The sequence below is a fragment of the Phacochoerus africanus genome, chromosome 8, assembly GCF_016906955.1.
Source record: "Phacochoerus africanus isolate WHEZ1 chromosome 8, ROS_Pafr_v1, whole genome shotgun sequence".
Classification (NCBI taxonomy): domain Eukaryota; kingdom Metazoa; phylum Chordata; class Mammalia; order Artiodactyla; family Suidae; genus Phacochoerus; species Phacochoerus africanus.
The window spans coordinates 12,134,108-12,158,821 of NC_062551.1; the positions used below are offsets into that span (position 1 = coordinate 12,134,108).

The 24,714-nt window shown below is 42.1% G+C and overlaps 1 protein-coding gene across 2 annotated transcripts in view; it reads left to right on the forward strand.

The window, feature by feature from the left end:
• Positions 1-24,714, forward strand: part of CFDP1 (craniofacial development protein 1) — a 125,589-nt gene that overhangs the window by 27,405 nt on the left and 73,470 nt on the right. The gene's annotated exons all lie outside the window — the stretch shown is intronic.

A 24,714-nucleotide genomic window follows, 5' to 3' on the forward strand; every position in this document is an offset into this window, starting at 1 on the left:
ACCCGCAGCATGTGGAGATTCCCAGGCTAGGGGTCGAACTGGAGCTCTAGCTGCTGGCCTGTGCCACAGCCACAGCAACCCAGGATCCAAGCCGTGTCTCCAGCCTATACCACAGCTCACAGCAACACCGGATTCTGAACCCACTGAGGGAAGCCGAATCTTTTTTTTTTTTCCCCCCGAACCTGAATCTTCATGGATACTAGTTGGGTTTGTTGCCGCTAAGCCATGATGGGAACTCCTGTTTTTTTACATTAAAAAGAGAATGATTGGTTTTCCTGTCAGGTTATGAGTTTTCGAGATCAGGCCTTTCTCACCTTTGTAGCCCTTGATCCAAACAACACTGTATCCCACCTCTGTGTCACCTAGGTTGCATTTACCCAAAACTAGACCCGGAGACAAAGTGTTGAGTGCAAGTCAGCCGTTAGTGTGGGAGGTGATTGGAGGAAGCCCCAGAGGGAAGTGAAATGGGGCAGAAGGGAGCCAGTGCAAGGTGCATTTTCCATCTGCTGGTGCTGGTGCTGGTGGGGTCTTGGCAAAGGCGAGGAGGCTGGGATATTTCTCATCCAGCCCCCGTCGTTACTGGCTCAGCTGCTTCTGTGGCCTTCGGGCCGTGAGCTGCAGGTGTGTGGTGACACTGCTCTCAGGGTGTCGTGGTGAGTGCATGGACGAGAACTGTGACCACATCTGCTCCATGCTTTGTATCTGCTTCTTACGCCAAGCCTTCCTCTCTCATTGGAGCAGCTTGGTGGCAGAAGTCATGTAGTGGTTACACAGGAACCTGAGAAGGAAAAGGGCTGGAGCACTTGCTCCTGAGGCGGAGGGGGGTCCACACCGAGGAAGGCGGCTGTGAGAGGACAGAGTCCTGTGAACGGAGTTCTCCAGACTGACCCTGTGACTGCTCCAGGGCAGTACTTTTCAAGCTGTGGTCTGCAGCCATCATCGAAGAGAAATAGAGTGAAAAATATAGTACATCATGTGGTCAGAATAAATACTTTCATAAAAGTTTTTGAAATTTCAGTCATTGATGTGCTTGTGCAGGGTGACAAAGTAATAGTTTTGTGAGAGTTGAGAGAAAAAGTACGCGGCTCTTTGCTGAAGCACCATATGCTTTTATCCTTACAGTCGTTGTGTTGTTCGAAAGGAGTTATCTTCAGACCAGTACCTTTCAAACTTTATTGATGCCCTTCATAATAAGGAATAACATCTTACGTTATGCCTTAGAACATCCGTAAATACAGATATATATAAAAGGGAAATAAGAATTTGGTGAAATAGTATTTACCTTTACTATCAGTGTATGATAAACTCTGACTTTTCTATTTTATTTACATTATTATGTGTAGTGTGTGCCACTTTAAAAAAGTGAACTGATTACACAATCTTACAACGCGAATTTGACTAATACTGCTCTAGACGATGTGTAGTTAGCCTTCTCCAGTCTGGTCCTTGGGTTACTGCACTTGTACCTAATATTATGAATCACTGTCTCTTGGATTTACTGAAGTGTTAGTGTGAGAGTTACCTCTGGATCATGTAGTAGATAGAAATAAAAGCCAAGTTTCTTCTACCGTAGGTTTCTAGCATAGTTAGTTTCAACTAGCACAATTTTTACTTCTAGCCCCCTTGGGTGTTTCTTAATATAATCCTTCTTGATGCTTAGAGATTCTGCTTGGATCAGTGTGTTTCAGAAAATGCTGTTACCATAATTATGAAGATAACCGGAGGAGGGAAAACTGGCAGCTCGTTTAAGTCACCAAGTCACTCATGGAACTCTCGCTGAATTCTGTGTTTATGCCTTCCTTTGTTAGAAAGAGCTAATACCTTTTTGAGGTAAAAAAATCTGCTGGGATGACGTCTGTATTAGGGAAGCTCAGCAGGTAACAGATGGCCTCCTCAAATAAGGACACCTCGAGGAGAGTTTAATAACTCCCAAAGTAATGAAAAACCCCAGGGATAGGAGTAGTGCCGGGTCCCTGGGGCTAGCAGTAATGAGGTTCCATCCTCCCCCTGGCCCGGAAGGGGCAAGCCAGGGAGCAGTTTATCCAGCGAAGATGGGAAGGGCCTCCAGCGGGAGCCGAGTCCTTTACCCGAGTGATGGACCATCTCGGAGGAAGCCGGCGGGAGGGGGGGGTGAACACCCGATTACCCCTTCCTCACTCCGTCCCGTCTCTTGCTACGGCACTCCACTGGCCACTGAGGCTTGTAAAAGAAAAAGTTATTCTAATACTTGCTAAACTGATAAGGAAGACTTACTCAGAATTATTGCAGTGGGTGTTAATAAGACTGTTGCAGTAGAAGAGATCGATCGGGCTCACCTCGGAATACAGCAGAGACAGCTGGGGATTTATAACCAGGGAACAGAACTGGGGGTGGGGGGAAGATCAGTGGATGGAACAATGCTACGAAGAGAAAGCAGAGATGAGGACATTGCTGTCATGCTGACCTAACAGGGTTCTTGCTGAAGGCAGGCCAAAGGCTGTACATCAGAGGTGGGGGTGGGAAATGAACTTATCAGATATCAAGTGATCGGGTATTGGGGTGGGTAATTCTGTTTAAACTGTTTTAGCAGGATTCTTGCTAACTGGACTGTGCAAACCCAGCAATGATAGAGTCCTGGTCGAGAAGAGGTCTCAAAGGAACTAAGGTTTCATGAGGAGCCATACGAGACAGCATCTGGGGCAGAGAGCAGTGTGGAGAAGGGTCTGGAGGGGTCAACCAGGGAAATACCTTTCAGTAGATTATTGAACTACTCTCTCCTAGAGATAAAATGAAATTTCACAGTCAGTTTCTATGAAAGTTATAATGGAACATAACAGATTACAAGAATATGTCTGCCTGAGTAAAAAAGTCCTCAGAATTTATACATGAAAATTGTGACACATTTTATTTTTATTTATTTATTTATTTTGTCTTTTGTCCTTTTTAGGGCCGCACCCTCGGCACATGGAGGTTCCCAGGCTACGGGTCTAATCAGAGCCGTAGCTGCCGGCCTGCGCCAGAACCACAGCAACTCGGGATCCAAGCCGCATCTGTGACCTACACCACAGCTCATGGCAATGCCAGATCCTTAACCCACTGAGCAAGGCCAGGGATTGAACCCACAACCTCATGGTTCCTAGTCGGATTCGTTTCCGCTGCGCCACAACGGGAACTCCGTGACACATTTTATGATACGTGTACCTTGAATTTCTGAATGAATCCAGAAGATGATCTTCAAGGTTGGTGTGATCCTTTTTTTCTGAGATTTGTCTCAAAAAGCTTCCATAGTCTTAGTTGTGCTTGGGAAAGGATGGGGTGAAGAGGAAGTCTGCTGTTCTAGGTGCACACATTTTATCAGTATAGATATTAGTGTCCGCTGCAGAATGTACCTGCAGGTTGTGGAAAGTCTTCAGGGAAACAATTGACAGGAATAATCCAGTTTATGAAAGAAGATTATTTTAATACAGTAAAATGTCTTTTCCACAGACTTCTTTTTTTTTTCCAATTTTGAAGTTGCTTCAGTTCATAGAAATCATCCAGCAGAAACACTTTATTTATTTTTCTTCTCTCTAAACAGATTTAAGCAATATGGAAAAACCAGAGCAAGAGAGTAAAACATCCTGTCCCACATCCTTTGCTAGCAAATAAGAATCACAGGAGCAAATGTTTGTAACTGAATATGCATTTCCTCCACATGTTTAAAATAGCACACTGCTTTGGCTATAAAAAGCCAAAGTTTATGCTTTGGGCTTGGAGTAAACCAAACATCTAATTTTCATTAGAGACAGGAGTCAGAGACTGCAAGAAGCACTCTGTGTAACCGGTAGAAGAAAGCACCGTGCTCAGCCTCTCAGCCTCGTGGGTCTCAATTCCCTCGACTTCTGCCATGCTTAGCTCTCCATCCACTTCTCACCCTCCCCTTTGATCCTTGCTATCTCTACTATTGGCCTCTTGAACCCAGTTTCTACCAGTGTCCCTGGGTATCTGACTCCTCAGCTCTCAACCCTATGTTTACTGCTCTTTCGACCCAGCAACATTTATCAGTGACTTTATTCCAGCAGTGGGCTGCTCGTAGCCCTATTAAAGTTTATAATCGTAGCCACAGCCATTGATGTGATCAGTGAAGAGCTCAGTATTTAGTTGCCTCCTTATAGATTGATAATGATCTAAAGCAAAACATAGGGTGAAAAATACCATTTGTCCTGTCTGCTTGGTCAGTTGAGCCTAAAAAAAGATAGGGGACTTTATTATTGAGTCTCAAACTCCTGGGCGGTGTCCATTTAGCAGTGTTTGCCCCAAGATAGAACTCCCAGAGTTCCTGTCATGGCTCAGCGGTAACAAACCCTGCTAGTATCCATGAAGATGCGGGTTGGATCTCAGGCCTCCCTCAGTGGGTTAAGGACCCGGCGTTGACCTGAGCTGTGCTGTACGTCATAGGCGCCGTGTGGCTGTGGTATAGGCTGGTGGGTACAGCTCCAGTTCAACCCCTAGCCTGGGAACTTCCATGTGCTGGGGGTACAGCCCTAAAAAGACCAAAAGAAAAAAGAACTCCTTTCGGCGTCACACTGAAGACAGAACTGGACTAAAGACTGGAGGAGACAGTGATTCCTGGTCATTTTGTGGTTTGCCAGTGTTCAGTGTGTTCAAGCAGTTATTCACCAGAATCTTTAGTTTGTGCAGCAGGATCTTACTGTCTGAGCAGTTGATCTGATCTCTCTCAAGGTCCTTGGGCATGAGTTAATGTGACTTTGGCTTTTAAGTTTCAATAGATAGCCTTTTTGGGGGGTGTGCCACACTCACAGTATATAGAAGTTCCCAGGCCAGGGATCAAATTCGAGCCACAGCTGCGGCAACACTGGATCCTTAACCCACTGCGCTGGGTGGGGTCAAACCTGTACCTCAGCAGTAGCCCAAGCTGCTGCAGAGACAATGCTGGGTCCTTAACCCATTGCATCACAGCGGGAGTCTTTCGATAGAGAACACTGAGCATTTCACTTAGAGTAACAAAAATCAGACATAGCCACACTATTAAGTGGAAATATTCCTATCATGATCATTCAGACCTTTGAACTATGTTGATTTATTTTTTAGGCCTTTTTACTTTTTACTCTTTTTTTTTTGCTTTTTTTTTTAGGGCTGCTCCCGCGGCATATGAAGATTCCTAGGCTAGGGGTCTAATCAGAGCTACAGCTGCCAGCCACAACCAAACGAGATCTGAGCCATGTGTGCAATCTACACCATAGCTCACAGCAACACCGGATCGTTAACCCGCTGAGTAAGGCCAGGGATCGAACCTACAACCTTATGGTTCCTAGTCAGATTCTTTTCTGCTGCGCCATGACGGGAACTACAGCCTCTTTACTTTTAAAGGAATTGCTTTCCCCTTGAGAGGAGCATTTCAAAGCCAGATCTAATTATATTTCAAGTGTTAATGGCTGACAGAAGAAAGGAACCTGGCTGGAATTATTCACAAACAATGTATTTACATCATCAACAACAAAAAATAAGCTACTTTAGAAATCTGTCTTCATTACCTGGTTTGATGTTCTCAAGAAATGCTTGGTTAGGTGTCATGTGCCTGTGTCTGTGTACCTGTGAATAGATATACCTGGTGAGGTTACTGAATGCCTAAGAATGGCCACTCCAGGAAGAGGAGAATCAGCTTGTTTCAAAAGAAGTATCATGGGAGTTCCCGTCGTGGCTCAGTGGTTAATGAATCCAACTAGGAGCCATGAGGATGCAGGTTCGATCCCTGGTCTTGCTCAGTGGGTTAAGGATCCGGTGTTGCTGTGAGCTGTGGTGTAGGTTGCAGACGCTGCTTGGATCTTGAGTTGCTGTGGCTCTGGCGTAGGCCGGCGGCTGCAGCTCCGATTCGACCCTTAGCCTGGGAACCTCCATATGCCGTGGAAGCGGCCCAAGAAATGGAAAAAAGACCCCCCCCCCCCCAAAAAAAAAGTATCATGAGTAAGGGCTTATTGGTAATTATATTATTATGGTAATTTGAAGAAGGTGGGTATTCCAGAGACATGACCTGTGCTGTCATTTGAAATCTTGTCTTGAAAAGAACAAATGGTAATAGTCAATTTAATAATTTAAAATTTGGAGTTCCTCTTGTGGCTCAGTGGTTAATGAACCCAAGTAATATCCATGAGGATGCAGGTTCGATCCCTGGCCTTGCTCAGTGGGTGAAGGATCTGATGTTGCCGTGAGCTGTGGTGTAGCTCGCACACATGGCTCGGATCCCATGTGACTGTGGTGTAGGCCGGCAGCTGTAGCTCTGATTCAACCCCTAGCCTGGGAACCTTCATATGCCTCGGGTGTGGCCCTAAAATGGCAAACGACAAAAAAGTAAAATAAAGAGCTTTTGTTATTTTAAAATAAAATTAGATGTGCTTTTTTCCTCTTTTTAAAAATAGCTTTATTGAGCGCTTTGTATTTTTTCACCAATTACATTATATAGTTCCTTGGTTTTTAGCATATCACAGTGGTGCATTGCTCCCCGGAAATGCAGTTATATTCTCCACCTTTATCCCCAGCTCTCTGTCCCACCTCCAGAAAACCGCTCATCGATCATCTGTGTCTAAATGTGCCTGTTTGAACTTTTCATATAAATAGAATCATACAATATTTTTCCATTTGTGTCTGGTTCTTTTGACTAGCATAATGTTTCCAAGCTTCATTCATATGTCTGTATTTCTTTCCCTTTAATGGCCAGATGATAATCTGTCTTGTGAATGTAGCACATTTGGTTTTTCTACTCATTGGTTGATGGACATAGGACTTCCACTTTTTGGCTGTTACAGATAGTCCTTCTATAAACCTTCATGTACAAGTTCTTGTGGGATGTAGGTGTTCATTTCATTTGGATGTGTTCCTGGGTGTGTAATTGCTGGGTCATATGGTGACTTGGACATGCTCTTGAATAGGGCAGTGAGCCGTAAGAGAAAAACCCAGGAGTGTTATCAAGGGGTTCCTTCCACCATGATTTCTTTTAAAGAGTGTATAGTTCTACATATAAGCTCCTGCTGTCGGAAGAAGAGATGGTGGAAAACTGTAATGTGCAGTAGCACTGTAGAAGAAATGGGTAGGAAAAACATGTGATCCTTCTCTCCTAATTAATATTAGAAGTAAGGAAAGGGAGTTAAGACTTTTGATCTCTTCCTACAACCAGCTCTCAGCTTCTACTTAGTGAGATTTCCTGTTTGATGATAATTTGGGGTTTTAGTTTGGTTGACTCAGGGCCAGCCCTATCCTTATTTTATTAGTTTGTAAATAGATGTTCATGACCTTCTCACTAACTTTTGGATTTAACTTTTTTTTTTTTTGTCTTTTTCTAGGGCCCCAACTCGAGGCACATGGAGGTTCCCAGGCTAGGGGTCTGATTGGAGCTGTAACCGCTGAGCTTATGCCAGAGCCACAGCAACGGGGAATCCAAGCCGCATCTTTGACCTACACCACAGCTCACAGCAACGCCGGATCCTTAACCCACTGAGCGAGGCCAGGGATCAAACCCGCAACCTCATGGTTCCTAGTCAGATTTGTTAACCACTGAGCCACAACGGGAACTCCTGGATTTCACTTTTTTATTCTTAGCAGATGTGTCGCCATTAATTAGGAAATGTCTAGAAATGTGTAGTGAGCTATTTTGGTGTCACATGACTTCAAGAGACCACTGGTACTTGGTGGGTAGGGTTCAGGAATGCTGAATGTGCTGCAGTCCTTAGGACATTTTGTACAGAGAAGAATTTTCTTTTCCAAAATGCTGGCAGTGTCCCCTTGGAGACATGCTGTTTTAGGGAGCTGGAGTCCTTCACTTTGTTTTCCTTTAGTTTCTGGCTTGAGAATCCACTCCATTGTAGGCATTCACAAACTGGAAGTTCATGGATCACATCTGTCCCTGGATGTTTTTATTTGGCCAGTATTTAAAAACCAAGAGAGTTGACGTAAAAATCTGGATTATTGGCTTTTCTTCAGAAATGAGAAATCGTGCCGCTGCCCTCCCTCTTTCCTTACAGAAGCAGGGAGCTGGGGCAGAGTAGATGAGTGTGCCCCTTGCTGTCCCTGCTCAGCTGCTCTTCATTTATGCTACCTGCTTGGTTCCTTAGTCAGGCGTTTGTCACATGCTCGAATGACATGTTTCCTTTTAATGACCAGGTCAGTTTCCTTTTGGAACCAGTTTGTTCGTAGATTAAATATTAGACATACTGTCTTTTCAGACTGCAGGTTAAATGTTTCTTTATCCCTTTTAAAAGAATACTTGCTGTTTTTTGACAATTTACTAAATTTAAGGCACAGTGTTTTACATGTATTATTTCATTTACTACAAATAAACACTTCAAGAGATAGGGCTCACGTTGTGCCCATTTCACAGCTCAGGAAACTGAGGCTTGGGGAGGTACCCTTAACTTGTTGAGATTGCATAGCTGATATATGATGGAGCCAGGATTCCATCTCAGTACTATTTGAGACCAAAGCCTGGGCTCTCAGCCACTGTGCCTTACAACCACTCTTTATTACCCTCCTAATTGGTCTTTTTTTGTTTAAAGTATCTCTCTTCAGCTTTATAACTGATGAAGGGCCTCCTTGAAAGCTCTTTTGTGTTTGTTATTTTTGAAGGAAGTGAAATAACTATTTCCCTCCCATTTCCTTTGTGAGCCTTTTTCCCCATTAGCCATGGCCAATCTGGGTTTCCTATGCTATATTTCAGTCTCATCCTTATCTCATGAAATTGAAGGAGCTAGCACGCTTAAAAAATTAGTTCCAGGCATGTTTGTGCATTGATAATCTGCCGACTAATTGATAATCAGTCAACAGTGAACCTGTGGACAAGATGTGATCAACTGGGGAGTAAAGGCTACTGTGCTTTCTGTCTGGTAAAGGACTCCTAAGAGGTCTGAATTCTGCATTGTTTTGTTTTTGTTTTTGGCCGCACCTGTGGCATGTCGAAGTTCTAGGGATCCAACCCGAGCCACAGCAGTGACAACGCCGGATCCTTAACCCACTGAGCCACCAGGGAATTCCTCAATTCTGCACTGCAGGCAGAAAGATTTTTTGGTATCTTTTTATACTTGTCTGTACTTGTAATTTTTTTATTAAAGTGCAGTTGATTTACAGTGTTCCTTCAATTTCTGTTTTACAGCAAAGTGATCCAGTCATACATATATGTACTGATTTTTTGGTACTGTCTTCCATTGTGTTCTAACTCAAGATATAGGACATAGTTCCTTGTGCTATACAGTAGGACCCCATTGCTTATCCATTCTAAATGTAACTAACCCCAAACTCCTCAACCATCCCACTCCTTCCCCCTTAACTTGTTTTTTATTTTTATTTATTTTTTTGTAAGTTTTTTTATTGCTATTTCCCCAATACAATTTTTTTTCTACTCTACAGCAAGGTGACCCAGTTATACATACATGTATACATTCTTTTTTTCTCCCATTATCAGGCTCCATCATAAGTGACTAGCCATGTTCTCAGTGCTCTACAGCAGGATCTCATTGCTAATTCATTCCAAAAGCAATAGTTTGCATCTATTAACCCTAAGCTCCCAATCCATCCCATTAACTTGTTTTTTAAATATATCTCTACAGGTGTTGTAGGTACAGAATAAGTGGATTTGAAATTGAAATTGATTCTTTAAAAATTTTACCATGAATAGTAGGAATATTTTGAATTTGTTAAAATTGATCTCATTCAGATTATTGATTTGAGTAGACTGTCCCAGGCCAAGTTAGTAATTCAAAGAATTATGAATGAAGAGACTAGTGATTTTTTCCCCTTTTCTTTTCTTTTTGAGAATATTTGACATTTGGATTAAGCAATGTGAGCATCTAAATGAGATCCCAAACACAGAAAAGCTTTCAAAGCAAGAATATCTTTCTTCATTTGTGGTCACCATAATGGGATTGAATACCCATGGCAAATAATATGAATCTAGAAAATGTCCCTTTTGGTTTTCAGAATTGCCCAGAGTTGAACAAATTCTAGGGTTCTTCCAAAATCCTCTGGGGACTTGAACTTTGTTACTTACGCCAAGCAGTCTTTCTTCCTTCGCCCTCACCCTTGAGTTGAAGCGCCATCAAATTTCAGGGAGAAATGAGTTTAAAGACCCAGGTGTGCCTGTGCGTGTTTCAGAATAAAAATTTTTATTTGGTGTATTCCTGTACCCTCGGTTGTGCCAAATTTCCCTTGATGTGAAATGAGCTAGGAAGGTGCTTTGGGTGCTTCTTGGGAGTGTTAGGAAAGAATAGAATAAGTAGCTAAAGTTATGATTTTCATAAAACTTACTCAGTATGATAATAGGAAATTGGTTGGAAAGCAAGGATATGGAGGCTTTCATGTAAAGAGAAAATTGCGATGTTCTGGGAATGATGTGCGAGTATTTTGGTTATAGCGCTGTAACACCAGTGATTTAATTGCTTCGTGTGCTGTAGCTTCTCTTAGTGTACACTAGAGGGCAGAATCCCCCTGAAAAGGTAACTTGTCTTTGGCAAGATCCCAGTAACATGAAGCATTCCTAAGACTTGGTAAATGAGTGCTATATGTTTTTCTCTATTCTCTTGGTATGAGGTATCTTTGTGTTATACAATCTCTGCATTTTTCTTTTATTAGGATTTGTTCTGTTTTCAACTTTACTATTGTTCTTACAAAGTGAAAGATGATTTTTCTTCTCTTATTGTTTTCTTTGAGATGCAAAAGTCTTATTGTTGTTTTTTAAATTATAAATAAGAAAATAAAAATGACCCGTAGTCCTACCACTTAGATTTTTTTAGAAAGAAGGAAGTGAAATTTCCTTGCTACCTTCCTGTTCCTTCATTCCCAGCTCCAGAGGCTGATAGCTTTAGACTTTTATCAATTTGGTGCTAATCCTTCCGTAGGCTGTGCTAATATATTGCATTCATATTTCCGTTAAAACAAAAACAGACCCACTCTTTCTCTGTTAGTCTGCAATTTAATATTTTTACTTGAACAGTCTATCTTGGGCATCTTTCCAGGTCCAGTTTTTTTTTTTTTCCTTCTTTTTAGGGCCACACCCGAGGCTTATGAAAGTTCCTAGGCCGCCAGCCTTCACCACAGCAACACCAGATCCGAGCCACATCTGTGACCTACGCCGCAGCTCACGGCAACGCCCAATCCTTAACCCACTGAATGGGGCCAAGGATTAAACCCACATCCTCATGGATACTAGTGGGGTTCATTACTGCTGAGCCACAAAGAGAACTCGAAAACATCTATTCTTTTTTTAATGCCTGCATGATATTCTGTTGTGTAAATATTCTATAATTTGAGTAACCATTCCCTTATTGGTGAATGTTTAGTTTTCCACATTTTCACAGTTATGAAAATTCTGTAATAATCCTTGTACATATATATGTATTTTTTTTTTCATGTTCTTATGCTGTCATTTCTGGAGGTCAGATTCTTAGAAGTGGGATTTCTGAGTCATCAAGTGTGTGCACCTTAAATCCTAATACTGCCAGATAGGCAATACCAATTTGAAAACTCTCCCATATTACACGGGGGGCGGGGGGGGGGGGCCCATTTCTGCACACCATCCCTGTAGTATTCAGGAGTTTTCTCCACAGTCATTATCTTAACCAAATCCTCATAACCTGCTGGTTTGCATTGTGGCTTAAAATTTCCCCTCCTTTGGGAGTTCCTGTTGTGGCTCAGTGGAAACGAATCTGACTAGCCTCCGTGAGGACGCAGGTTCGATCCCTGGCCTTGCTCAGTGGGTTAAGGATCCAGTGTTGCCATGAACTGTGGTGTAGGTCCAAGACGCAGCTTGGATCCCGAGTTGCTCTGGCTGTGGCGTAGGCCAATGGCTACAGCTCTGGATGGACCCCTAGACTAGGAACCCTCCATATGCTGTGGGTGCGGCCCTCAAAAGACAAAAGAAATTTTAAAAAATTTTCTGTCCTTTGAAAACCTTTACCTAAAACAAACTTTTTTTTTCAAGAATTAAACTCATTACATTTTTGTGCATTTGTCAAATATTTGAGAAAGAATAAGGTTTGAATATCATCTATAGGTATTGTCCGTATTGTGTCAAATCATCAAAGTTAATTAATTTTCAGTCATTTCAGAGTTTAGGTAAAAAATAGGAGTTTTATAAACTCTGAGAACAATCATGAGCCAATTTAGGGACTCTATATTATAGAGTTAAAATGCTGTGTGTTACTTGTGTCCTTGGTGTTGGAAGTTAAAATTCCCAAATATTTTCGTGTCAGTGAAGAATATCACATCCTAAGCACAGCAGTCAGTGATTTTTATGTTCTGATTATAGGCATATTGCTGCTATTGGTGGATGCTTATGATTGTATAGAAAGATGCTTGTTTGATAAATATTTTCATTTGGATTGAGGAATTTTTCTTACGGGAGAGGCTGAGCAGCTCTCTATTTTGGTTAAGGATTGAAAATGAGGCTGATGTGAGATCCACCACTTCCTATATTCAGTTACTAGCTCTGGCTTCTTACCAGTACCCTGTAATCCAAGGGAACATATGATAGATTTAAGGTGAACTAATTTAAAGTTTCTAACCTAAGCTAATATATCATTAAGAAAATGGGAGATTCTAAACAAGTGTTAATCTTTAAATACGTTAATTCTGGATGCTTGTGAGCATGAAAAAGGTCACAGCCCATTGATTGTTAGCCTTTCCTTATATTTCAAATGTTTACAATTTCAGGAGCTTCTTATTTGAGAATGTACAGGAACAATCCACACTTCGCAGTGGCCTCTGCTCTAAACTGGGATCGGTTGGCCCCAGCTGCATGTGGGTTGGTGAGCCGCAGGAGGTAGGAACCAAAAGAGAAGAGTTTTCTCTGCAGTCCGAGCCTGACGTAACTTACTTGGACCAGCAGTGAGAATTAGAAAGATCCAAGGGATCCTATGTACAAGACACTCTTGATCTTGGGCTCTTGTCTAGTGTAACTAGCTTCAGAAAAGATTTGAGGAAGTTTCCTTTAGAGCAGTAACCACAAGCATCATGTCTGCTCCCCAGCCACGTTTCCGTATGTGCTGTGGGTTAACTAAGTCCAAGTGTTTGATACCGTTTTAGAAAGTCATTCCGATTCAGCTTACATTGGACCAGTCTGGACCTCAGTTTCTCGGTCTTGATGTGGTGAAGCCAGCTTTCCTCTTGGGCTAACTTGGTTCAGCCCAAGAATGAACCAGGCAGAGTTTGAGTGTGAAGGCTTAGATTATAAGGTATCTGTCTTTATGAAATTGGAGTTGTGTATTTTTAAAACTCCTTTGAAATAGGACTTTGATTAGCACCACAGTGAAAGCAAAGGATCCGTGCTTCCCAGGTATCGCAGAGAAGGTTCATGATAAAGGCTTTTATTTAACTTACATTTTATCAACCCCTGAGGAAATTGTTGGCAACGGAAGACTCCTTTCTCCCAACATGGCGTGTCATCTACTTATGATACACTTTCTCAGCACACCCCTTCCTGATAACTCTGCCTCTGATCTTTTTCCTGCCACCTTTTCTGTATTCGTTTAGGGTTTTCTCAAGCTTCACAGGCCACTTCTTTTCATGCATTTAATAATATCATTTATCTGCTCCAATAGCTTCAACCTTCTCTTCTGGGTAGGAGGTTCTCTGTACCTTCCAGGACTGCCTTTCTCCTGAGCTCTCAACCCATATTTCTCACCGCTTGCTGGAAGTTTATTCTGAATCCACTTGATACCATACTGGTCCAGCATTTAATTCATTTTCTCTAAATTGTTCCATTTGGAGTTCCAGTTGTGGCTCAGTGAGTTAAGAATCCAACTAGTATCCATGAGGATGAGAGTTTGATCCCTGGCCTCGATTAATGATCCCTGACCTGTTAATGATCTAGTGTCGCCTCAAGGTGTGGTATAGCTCTCGTATGTGGCTTGGATCTGGCATTGCTGTGGCTCTGATGTAGGCCGGCAGCTGCAGCTCCGATTAGACCCCTAGCCCAAGAACTTCATATGCCACAGGTGTGGCCCTAAAAAGAAAAAGGGAAAAAAAAATTGTTCCATTTTACAATGGTAAAGAAACGGAGCCTGTGAACCTAAGTAGCTTGTCAGAGAGAGAGCCTGGATGAAGGCTTCTTTCTAATCCACTGTTACCTTCTGGGTCAAACTGCCTGTCTGTCTCTGGAGAAAAAAACATGCTGTCACTGCTTCTTCAGTCATTCATTCCACCCTCAGTGCTGTCTTCACATCTTCCCTTTCTTTTTCCTGCCTCCCCCTCCCAACTGCCCAATCCACAAAATCCTTTGAAATCCACCCGCAGCATGTCTATAACTGTTCATTAATATTTCTCTCCCTCCTTCCCCCTTTTCTCTTTATGTTCCATCTTCATTTCTTTCTTTTTTTTTTTTTTTTTTTTTGCCTTTTCTAGGGCCGCTCCCACGGCATATGGAAGTTCCCAGGCTAGGGGTTGAATCGGAGCTGTAGCCACCGGCCTACACCAGAGCCACAGCAACGCGGGATCCGAGCCGTGTCTGCAACCTACACCACAGCTCACGGCAACCCCGGATCCTTAACCCACTGAGCAAGGGCAGGGACCGAACCCGCAACCTCATGGTTCCTAGTCGGATTCGTTAACCACTGCGCCACGACGGGAACTCCTGTTCCATCTTCATTTCAATTGCATTTTTTCTGAGTCTTTCTTTCTGAAACATCTCTTTATGTAATTGGAATATATCCTAAAGTCTTTTGAAAAGCTTAGACTGTTTTTTCCCCTAAATTTACTTAAAGGCTAATACCCTTTTTCCTATATCCACCCTGCATGCCATTGCTGGGATTACAGATTTTTGGCAGACACCCAGCTTCCATCCTGTCATTTGCTCAAAAATTTGATCCTTGTTGCCTACTATTAAGTTCAGATTCTTTAGCCTAATATTAGTGAACATCATTCTTTCTTTTTTTTTTTTTGTCTTTTTGCTATTTCTTGAGCCGCTCCCGTGGCATATGGAGGTTCCCAGGCCAGGGGTCTCATCGGAGCTGTAGCCACCGGCCAGAGCCACAGCAACGTGGAATCCGAGCCGCGTCTGTGATCTACACCACAGCTCACGGCACCCCTGAGCTGGTAGGGAACTAACCTGCAACCTCAACCCACTGAGCAAGGTAGGGACCGAACCCGCAACCTCATGGTTCCTAGTTGAACTCGTTAACCACCGCGCCACGACGGGAACTCCTGAACACCATTCTTTAGTTCCAGCTGACCACACTCTTTTCTTTTACTGCTTAACAGCCAGAAGGGAGTCTCCCTTTGCCCCGTATTTCCTTCCTTCAGCTTATTCCAATTGTCTCCAAGCCCTGTTGTCCTCATCTCTCCCCATCTGTGGGAATCCTGCCCATTTTTCTTGCCCGGCCCTGCCCCCCCACACTGTTCCCTGATAGATGCCCTCCCTCTTTGTACTCCAGTTCCACTTGTGACCCTTTAAATATTTGACCGTGAAGTATCATTATTTTATTCTTTCTTATTCATGATGTATGAAGAATAAAGGCTCATTTAAGATCTTTTCTTTAAGGAGCTCCCCGTTGTGGCTCAGCAGAAAACGCACCTCACTAGCATCCATGAGGACACAGGTTTGATCCCTGGCCTTACTCAGTGGGTTAAGGATCCGGCGTTGCCGTGAGCTGTGGTGTAGTTTGCAGATGTGGCTTGGATCTGGCGTTGCCATGAGCTGTGGTGTAAGTCGCAGACTCGGCTCGGATCCTGCATTGCTGTGGCTGTGGCGTTGGCCATGAGCTACAGCTCCATTTGATGCCTCGCCTGGGAACCTCCATATGCTGTGGGTATGGCCCTTAAAAAAAAAAATCTTTTCTTTGACTTTGAATTTCTACAGTTTCAGTACGATATGGATGGTATGGATTTAGTTTTGTTTCTTAGATCTGAGGATTCATAGCTTTTGAAAGTTCTGAAACTTCTCGGGCATTGCCTTTTTACATTCTGTTACCTCCCTTTAGCGCTTCTGTATGTCGCGTCTTCTCATTCTGTCCTCCATGTCACTTCCCTTCCCTCTGGTATTTTCCATCTCTTTCTCTCTTGTGCTCTGGCTGTTACCTGTGCTCCAGTTCTTGACTTTTTCTTCAGCTGGGTCTCATCTATTCTAACTTGTCCATTGAGTTTGATTTCCATGAGTACTACGTTTTTTATTTTTAGAATTTTTATTTAATGTATTTTCAAATCTGCCTGTTCTTTTTATAGGCATTTTTTTCATTCATATGGTTTTGGGGTTTTCTTTTGTATTCATAATCATTTTAGGCATACTTCCTTTATAGTTTCTGTCTGATAGTTCATTTATGAGAAGTTCTTGGAGTTCTAAAACTGTCTTTAATTCATTTGTTGTTTCTTATAGAGGATTATTTCCTCTTTCGTTTAGTATTTTTCACTCATCTCTAGTAAGGTTTTATCTGTGGGGTGATCTTATATGGCCTGGTAAAGTTGTATGTCTCAGAAGGAGATGAATTTGCTTCTTCTAGAAGCCCTGGCTTGGGCTAGTTTTTATGTTAAATTTTTGCCTTAAAGTTTCTAGAACATTCAGCTTTATAATTGAAATAATTATGAACCCCTAATCCATGTGATTACAGGCCCAGGATTCCAGTTCTCAGGAGATATTTTTCCCCCTTTCCCTTACTGGGCAGTCTGAGAGAAACTTTCTTGTCTGCTCCATGGGCTGTTAGGTGACTTCTTCCTAGTCCTTTCCCTGAGGATGCATAGTTTTTACTTTATTTGAGGTTTTAGCTCTAGTTTTTCACCTTTTATAAGGCTACAGCCAGTCCTCTTATCGTGTAGATAAGAGAACCCAGGCCGGAAGTTGTTGAAACTTCTTCCCACCACACTGACCCCCGTAGCCGCTGTGTCAGCTCATGTGCTACCACTGTGGTTTTCAGTTCCTTCTTTGATCCTGGCACACTGGGGGTTTCCCTTTCTTGTAGGTTTAGCTATACGCTTAAAAAATGTTTTGGTATGTTTTAATCTAGCATTTCTGGGTCTTCATCTGGAGAATTTTTAGATTATATTGAACATTCATCTTGCCTGAGCTGGAAGTTCTTTGTGAACTCTTTAAGGGACGATACCCTGTATTGCCTTTTAAAAATGTTTGCCTTGGAGTTCCCTGGTGGACTATCAGTTAAAGGATCCAGTGTCATCCCTGCTGTGGGCAGATTTGATCCCTGGCCTGGGAATCTCCACCTGCTGCAGGCATGGCCAAAAATAGATAAATTTTTTAAAAAATTTAACTAGTGCTCCTTTCCAGCTGTATTTGTTAACAGCCTTTGTTATAGCACCTGCTGTACTGTACCCTGCCCATTTACGTAATGGTCCCTCTCACTATACTGTGGGCTTGAGGGCACAAACCTTGTATCTTTTTTTTTTTTTAATGTCTACTCCGGTACGTGGAAAACAATTTATAGGCATTTTTTGGATGACTGAATAAATAGCTTTTATTAATGAGCCTTTTTTTTTTTTTTTTTTGGTCTTTTTAGGGCTGCACCACTGGCATGTGAAAGTTCCCAGGCTAGGGGTCGAATTGGAGCTGTAGCTGCTGACCTACGCCACAGCTCACAGCATCGCGGGATCCTTAACCCACGAGTGAGGACAGGGATTAAACCTGCGTCCTCATGGATACTACTTGGATTTGTTACCACTGAGCCACGGTGGGAACTCCAATCCTCATTTTTTTTTTTTTTTTTTGAGGCTTAGGTAAGCGTAGACCTAAGGAGATGTTGGAGTTCCTGCTCTGGCACAGTGGGTTAAGAGTCAGAGTGTAACCTCCAGGCAGGCACAGTGTGTTAAAGGATTGGGTGTTGCTGCAGCTGCACTGTAGGTCACAGCGGTGGCTCAAATTTATCCCCAGTCTAGGAATGTCCATGTGCTATGGGTGCGGCCATTAAAAAAAAAAGATTTCATTCGTACTCTTTTGGTTCAGCTATCGGTCTTAATCTTAAAAACAGACGGTTTCTTTTTTTTTCTTTTTTTTTTTTTTTTCCAGTTCCACAGCCTGTGTTCAGCAAGTAACTGACCCCGGAAACAGACTGTAATATTTATTGTGTGATTAGAATGACATTTCATTTCGGCTTAATCATGCCCTACTTCAAGCATAGACATGTGGGAAGATCCTTACTCATTCCACAGGACTTATTTCACAATTCCTGTTATTTCCTTTATTTCAGGTTGACTTGTCCTCCTGTAGAACTGTTGTTTCCACAGCAAGACATTTCACAATGCACATCCTTGTCAGAGGGAGCACACGCTCTGATATGTGCAGGAAGCCTCATTTTCTAATCAGGAGGCACATGGTATTCCCTCAGTCTTTCCTTCACTTACCTTTGGGTTTCCTCATGGGTAACTCTTTGCTGGTTTTCTCCATGTAGTATAGGTGCTGGGTTAAACTGTACCTAAAGGGTTTTCGTGTATAATGTGCGGCATTATTAAAGCGTTCAGGCTGTGGCTGGTGGCCGCTAGTAGAGTAGGTGGAATAGATGTAGGAGACATGTCAAGGGCATGAGCTAAACGTTCTGCCCCTGGGCACGATATCCTGTTTATTGCTAAGGTTGTTTGGAGTGGCTGCCTCTTTGTTGCTTTCAGGGATTTTCTTACAGCTTTTACTGCAAGGGAAAAAATATAACTGGAGTTCGCATCGTGGCTGAGTGGTTGATGAATCTGATTCGCATCCATAAGCACACAGGTTCGATCCCTGGCCTTGCTCAATGGGTTAAGGATCTGGCGTTGCTGTGGCTGTGGTGTAGGCCGTCAGCTACAGCTCCAATTTGACCCCCTAGCCTGGGAACCTCCATATGCTGCAGGTGAGGCCCTAAAAAGCATGTGTGTGTGTGTAACTGAATGAATATATATAACTGAATGATCTTTTGGGGATGGCCAGCGGGGAAAAAGACTGAATGACTTCCCTTACTTGCAGTTGTGAGTATATTTAATGGCTTCATATTTTTCATCCCTTGGTTTTCCTCCTTTTGAGCTAAATTGACTTGGTTGTGCTTGAACATAGGAAGTTCTTTCTGTATCTTCTCTCATACTTAGTTTCTCTCTTTGTCGTCTTTTTTCTTTTTTTTCCTTTTCTTTCCTTTTTTTTTTTTTTTGTTATTTCATCTAGGTACCTTGTCATGTGGATTTACATTGAAAATACTCAAGAAAGGGGTGAGATATAAATAAAGTAAGACTGCAGAGAGAGAAAGATGTCATTTTAGGTGAGGTTAGTATCCCGTCATCTCATTTATAAATAACAAAACTAGAAGAAAATACATTGAAGAGATTTGTGTGGACTCGCATCAAGAATGATGGAGAACATTTTAGTGGCAGTTCTCCATATTCCAAGCTTCATTATTTCCTCAATCTTCATCTATTTGGAAGATGTATTAAACAGCATCCATTAAGTGCTGTTTGGTTCCCCGTAGCATTTGACCTTCTTGACAGAGAGTAGGTTAGTTGTCACGGGAGCCTTAGTGTTCAGTTCATTGTGTTTTAACAATTGTATACATCAGTGCAGCCACTGTCCAAATGAGGTGTGGTGTGATTGCATCGCCCCAGACTGTTTGTTTCTTCATGCCTTTTTCCAGTTGTTTCTCTTCCCCTACCCCCTCACACTCTCTGCCCCAGGCCACCATTCATTTTTATTATGCTAAATTAGTTTTCTTATTCCAGAACTTCATGTAAATCAAAGCATATGTTGTGAAACTCTTTTGTGCTTGGCTGCTTTCACTCACTGTAATAGTCTTTATTTTATTTATTTATTTATTTTGCTTTTTAGGGCTGAAGCCAAGGCATGTGGAGATTCCCAGGCTAGGGGTTGAATTGGAGCTACAGCTGCTGGCCTACACCACAGCCACAGCAACACAGGATCCAAGCCTTGTCTGAGATCTACACCACAGCTCACGGCAGTGCTGGATCCTTAACCCACTGAGCAGGGCCAGGGATCAAACCTGCAACCTCATGGTTCCTAGTCGGATTTGTTTCTGCTGCACCGCAACGGGAACTCCAGCATAATATTCTTTAGGTTCACCCATGTTCCTTTGAGTGTCAGCAAGTATCTCATCATTGTTGCCACTGATGAGAAAATATCAGTTTATCCATCTTATTGATGGACATCGGAGTTGTCTTCAAATCTCTTTGAAGACATATGTTTTTATTTTTTTAGGTAAGTAAATACCTAGGAATTGGATTGCTAGGTGTAGAGTAGATGTGTGCTTAAGGTATTAGCAGACTGCCAAACAGCTCTCTAAAATGATTGTGCTATTTTATATCACTGCCAGCAGTGATTTGAGTTCTACTTGGTCCATATCCTGGTCCACGTTTGGTTTTGTCAGTCTTTTTTTTTTTTTTTTTGCTATTTCTTGGGCCGCTCCAGCCCTGGGAGGTTCCCAGGCTAGGGGTCGAATCAGAGCTGTAGCCACCGGCCTACGCCAGAGCCACAGCAACGCAGGATCCGAGCCGAGTCTGCAACCTACACCACAGCTCACGGCAACGCCGGATCGTTAACCCACTGAGCAAGGGCAGGGACCGAACCTGCAACCTCATGGTTCCTAGTCGGATTCGTCAACCATTGCGCCACGACGGGAACTCCCCCTGTCAGTCTTTTTTATTTTAATGGGTTTAAAGTGGTATCTCCAGTTTTCACTTGCCTTGCTCTGAAGACTAATAATAGTGACATCTTTTTTGTGTGCTTATTGGCCGTTCGTATATCTTCTTTTGTGAAATGCCTCTTCCAGTGTCATTTTTTATTGGTTTGTTCATAAGCCCATTATTGATGTGTAGGAGTTCTTTATATATTCTGGATATGTGTATTTTGTCAGATAAAAATGCTGTTGAGTATTTCTTTTTATGATGTGTTTTCATGAGCAGAAATTTTAAATTTTGTTGAAGTTCAGTTTATCTTGTATTTTTTCTTTTAAGGTTAGTGCTTTTTGTGTCCTAAGAAATCTTCCTATCCTAAAATTGAAATGATTTCTCCTTTTTTCTTCCTTCCTTCCTTCCTCCTTCCCTTTCTTTCCTTTCTTTTTTTCCCCTTCTTAAGAACTGTATGGTTCTGGGTTTATATGTTGAGGTTTTTGGCCTGTCTCAATTATTTTTATCTTTAAACACTTTTTTAGTTTTTTTTTAATATCATAAATGTTATAACTGGCTGTTGTTTAAAAAAGTCGTGCAATTGGAGTTCCTTCTCTGGCACAGCAGGTTAAGGATCTGGCTTTCCTGCAGCTGTGGTGTGGATCACAGCTGTGGCTTGGACTTGATCCCCAGCCCAGGAACTTCCATGTGCCGCAGGTGCATCCAAAAAAGAAAAATAAAATCCAAACAATGCAGAAAGATATAAAAGTTAAAATGAAAGTTAATAGTTTGATGTTTCTCTTTCTAGGCCTCCTCTGTTCAGTATATTCCTCACTAACCCTGTGTAGCTGCTGAGCATTGAAATGTGGCTAATCTAAATTGAGATGTGCGCATTAAATTTTGGACACTTAGTAAGAAAATATAAGCAAACTATCCCAATTTTTATGTCAATTTCATTGAAATTTTATATTAGTTTTCATAGTAACATCTTTAATATATTGGATTAAATAAAATAAATGATTAAAATTCAGTTCATCTTTACATTCTTTAATATGGCTACTATAAAATTTTAAATTATATATGTGACTCTCATTTGTGGTTGTGACCTGCAGCTGTGACTTACACCACAGCTCTTGGCAACGCCGGATCCTCAACCCACTGAGCCAGGCCAGGGATCGAACCTGCAACCTCATGGTTCCTAGTCGGATTCGTTAACCACTGAGTCATGATGGGAACTCCCCATAGTGTTCTATTTTGAATGTTCCATTATTTTTAGAACCATTTCCTTATAGGATCATTTAGTTCACTTACTATCTTGCTTTCTGATAAATTGTGTTTGTAGAGACTGCTTAGAAGGATGATTAAAAACTCAAGAGTTTCATTTCTCAAATAAAAATGGTTATCACAGCTAGGATGGGTGAATTGTATAGAGAAAGTCAAGGTTCCTTTATAAAAGACAAAATGGCTTCATAGCTCTAATCAGAAGTCTTGGGTGAGGTGGGCAGACCCTTTAAAGACAGTGTATTTCTCCTGCTGGAGTTCAGACTGCCTCTCTTTTGTTCATGATTAGTTAGTTAACACAGCGAGTTTCGGCTGGATAGAGGATCACAGAGAAAAAGAACCCAGTGTTCTGTGTCTTAACTGAGGTGAGTGTTTAATGCCCACTGTGTGAAAGTTCTTTTGAAAGGCTCTCCTCTTCTCCAGTTATTTTCCCTTTTGTCAGGGCGAAACAACCCACCTAATATTTATAAAACTTCGTATAGGGCCAGTCATTTTGCGGGAATAAAACCCCATAAGAGAACCAATCTCTAAACATTAGCAAGAATGAGCGAGATAAGATTATTTATACTTTGGTCAGTTTAACATCCGTTCATGAGTTTTAAAATGGGGCAACATGTTATTTCTATAAATGTGCCCTGGGAAATGTGCTCTCTTTTCTTTTAGCCCATGTAACTGATAAACCCAGACCTTGAAGTAGCTTTTGAAGGAAGGGCGAGAAGTGAACAGATGGGAGCAGCTGTTCTGGCAGAGGTGTGTCAAGGATTTCGTCACTGTTTTATCTCTAGGCCAGAATTGTTTCAGTTCCTAAACTAGGAATTAAGTCTATGATCTGACGCTGTGCCTGGGAATTCCTTTAAAACAACAAGGTCTTGAACTTTATCTTAAGGTCGGTGAAGTTAATTTCCCCATTCAGTTAGCAGTTTGCCTTTAGAATTTTGGAATTAAAATATTTTCCTTGCTGAGAAAATAAGCCATAACACATGTGTCCCCTCCTTGATGCATGTGTTACGGCTTATTTAGGATTCATCAGGCTTTTCTTTTCTTTTTTTTTTTCTTTTTCCTTTTCCTTTTTTTTTTTTTTTTTTTTTCCTTCCAGGTCCGCATCTGTGGCATATGGAAGTTTCCAGGCCAGGGGTCCAATCAAAGCTGCAGCTGCAGCCACAGCAATGCAGGATCCAAGCCACATCTATAATCTATGCCACAGCTTGCAGCAAAGCCAGATCTTTAACCCACTGAGTGAGGCCAGGGATTGAACCTGCATCCTCACAGACATTATGTCAGGTTCTCAACCTGGTGAACCACATGGAAACTCCTTTTTTTTTTTTTTGGTGTTTTTTGATTTTGGTTTCGATTTTTTCCCTTTCTTGGCCACACCCACAGCATATGGAAGTTGCCAAGCTAGGAGTCAAATCAGAGCTACAGTTGCTGACCTACACCACAGCCACAGCAACACCAGATCCTTAACCCACTGAGCAAGGCCAGGGATTAAGCCCCTGCAACCTACACCACAGCTCATGGCAACACCAGATCCTTAACCCACTGAGCAAGGCCAGGGATTAAACCTGCATCCTCATGGATACTAGTCGAATTCCTAACCCATTGAGCTACAATGGGAACTCTATTTTCTTATTTATTTAATTTTTTTGGGCCACAGCCTGTGGAAGTTCCCAGAGCAGGGATTGAACCCGGGCTACAAGCAGTGACTCAAACTGCTGCAGTGACCACACCAGATCCTAAACCCACTGCACCACAAGGGAAATCCTCATCAGGCCTTTGAATGGTGTGTGTGTGTGTGTGTGTGTGTGTGTCATCAGGCCTTTGAATGGTGTGTGTGTGTGTGTGTGTGTGTGTGTGTTCTTTTAAATATGTGAGCGACAGAGGTGCCAGGAAGAAAAGTTAGCATTCCCTTGTGTTAAAATGTGATTTTCTTTCCTTTCATGAAACAAAATCTGGAAGGAAAAGTTGAATAAACTTTGTAAGCAGTTTAAAAAGTAAAATGATTTTTAGAGCTTAAGCCCCGGATTAAGGTACAACTAGAATACTTCTCTTAGATTTTCTGTTGATTGTTTCATGAAGAAGGTATGTGATGCTCGGAGCCTGGTCTTCGTCTTTTTAAAATTTCCAGTTTTGGTTCGATTCTGGAACCATTTTGCAAGCAACTATATATTGCTTCCTTAGAGAACTGGAAAGTTCCACTGATCTGGATTCTTTGGCAGTAAGTTGTCCTTTCGCTAAGGCTAGTCAGCACTCCTGGCTGGAGGTGTGAATGTGTTCCTCTTGCCCAGTGTTGAGTTATTCATAAACAGATAGAAAAACCGTATACATCTGAATTTCCTTAATTCTACAGTATGTTCACTTTTTATTTATTTGAAGATTTTTAGTTCTTGGTCAAGCTCTTCAGGGTAAGACTCTTCTTGGAGCTGTTACTTAGAACCTCTGGTATTTTATAATGAAGGGAAGAAACAGTTGTCATGAGTGTTACTGCTGGCTCTTCTGAAGGTAGGTAGAGTATAATCAGATGCTTTTGACTTGAACATTTCTGCCTGGTTCAAATCCCAGTTTTGCATGATCCTTTCAACTATAAAATTAGGATCATGGAGTTCCCATCTTGGCTCAGTGTTTAACGAATCCGACTAGGAACCATGAGGTTGTGGGTTCGATCCCTGGCGTTGCCCAGTGGGTTAAGGATCCGGTGTTGCCGTGAGCTGTGGTGTAGGTCGCAGACGTGGCTTGGATCCCACGTTGCTGTGGCTCTGGTGTAGGCTGGTGGCGGCAGCTCCAATTGGACCCCTGGCCCAAGAACCTCCATATGCCGCGGGAGCAGCCCTAGAAAAGGCGAAAAAAAGACACACACAAAATAAATAAATAAGTAAAATTAGGATCATAATTCCTACCTTATAGAGA